We start from the raw sequence: 2,089 nt of genomic DNA on the forward strand, positions 1-2,089 counted from the left end.
CCAGTTTCAAAACATTGATGTTCAGGTCACAAAAGCAAAGTTTGAAGGGAAACACTTAATGTCCAAAGACCAAAAAAAATTTTTTAACTTTGTTACACAGTAGTGTGACTTGAAAAGAAAACTTGTTTAAAAAGGAACAACCTTCTGTACAATTGTAATTTTCAAATGATAATTTTACTTCTTTGTTTTAAAAAAGTATATATATATATATATATATATATATGACCAGTTGGTTCATTAATTGCATGTTAAAAAATACATATATATTCAGAAAAAAAAAATCTGTTAAAATTGTGTTTGAAATTTGTTTCAGGAATTATGAATGTATGAAATTTTATTTCTCTTTTAATTTCACATATTTTATGTATATTTTAAAACTTTCAACAGTTTTCTCGCTAGAATGTTTCAAATTTAAAATGAAACAAAAAAAATGAATAAAATGAAGAACTATAAAATGTATGACCCAAACCCCTAAAAAATGTAGCAAAAAAATATGAAAAAATGTGATAATAGAAGAAAAAATACAAAGCAAACATTTTAAAATTATGACTGTGGATGGTCAATGGAAACAGCTAGACACACCATCTGCATGGAACCTGAACAGTAAAGTAAGTGCTAGCATACTCGATGTAGATATAATTAATTAATTAAAATTGTAACCATCAGGGATAAGAACAATCATTTTTGGAATGATTAAATCTGGTCAGAAAAGGAAGGGGAGACAACCCTGAAATGAATTTTTAATTAATTGTGGTTAATTAAAAGAAGTATAACACCATGGCAGGGAGCAGGTGTGATTTTTAGTCGTATGGTGAAAATTCTGGAGGATTGGTGTTAAAAATGTTTCACTGATTCAGACTCAACTGTAATTATAATTTTGGAAATGTTCTTGTGTGACAAGTGATTTGATTTGCAATCGTGTTTTGAAATTAAAACAATAGCAGCATGGAAGGCAAATGTTAGCCATTCAAAGCAGACTGTTAACTTCACTTAAACATTTACTATTTATTTTTTAACAATAATTAAGTCTTTACCTGTCACTATGCTGCAGGAACAAATATTTGTTAATCATGCATGTACCTTCATAAATTGTTCAAAGAGGAAGTATCTTTTTAAAGTCAGTGTTGCATTGTCTATATGCTGAAAAACATACAGAAACATACACACACACAACCAAAAGAAATAATTATATGTATTATATATATATAAATATAGTCTTTTTTGAAGTCTGTGTTGTGTTGTGTTGACAGACTTGCACTTAAAATTCCCTCATTTTTTATCAAAATTTGTTAGTTAAAAAGGTGACAATACTACCTATGTATCTAACTTTCACGCATACACTCTCTCTCTCTCTCTCACTGTATTTCTCTCTCAACACAACTTTTCTCCTCCCCTTCTTCCCCCTCTCCACACAGATGATGTTATGGACAGACAGATGGAGATCAGCTTCTCTTTTTTAATATAAGATTATCAATGATTTCCTTCGATTAATAGGAAGGAGGAAAAAAATGATGCAATGTTCATGTCATTTTCAGGAGCATTGGTGAGGTAAGTGATGTAAAGAGGAAAAATCTATCTTCAGCCAGATATAAATACTAAACCTGTTACATGATCTCTTCACATGGTATTCAGCTATTAATTCTTAACTATTGTTTTATTTTCTGACTAGCTACAAGAGTCCAATGAAGGCGCATGACCTGGTGGCTAGAATATCGTAGCTTTGATCCCCAGATAGGGAAGAAAATTGTTGTGTGATAAGCTCTGGCATCAAGGTAGAATTTGAACCCAGATTTGTTAGCACACTGGGTGAAATGCTTAGCAGTATTACATCTGCCGCTATATTCTGAGTTCAAATTCCACCAAGATCGACTTTGCCTTTCATTTTTTTGGGGTCGATTAAATAAGTACCAGTCATGCACTGGGGTTAATATAATTGACTAAATCCCCTTCCCCAAGCTGCACTTGTGGCAAAAATTTGAAATTATCATTAAGGCACCAATCTTACAGAATTGTTAGCATGCAGGGTAAAATGCCTTAGCGAAGGTAGAGGTATTGTTTTCAGTTGTGTTTGTTTGTCCGTGGACAAGAT

Source organism: Octopus bimaculoides, chromosome 18, assembly GCF_046866305.1.
Source record: "Octopus bimaculoides isolate indiv1 chromosome 18, ASM4686630v1, whole genome shotgun sequence".
Taxonomy (NCBI): Eukaryota; Metazoa; Mollusca; class Cephalopoda; order Octopoda; family Octopodidae; genus Octopus; species Octopus bimaculoides.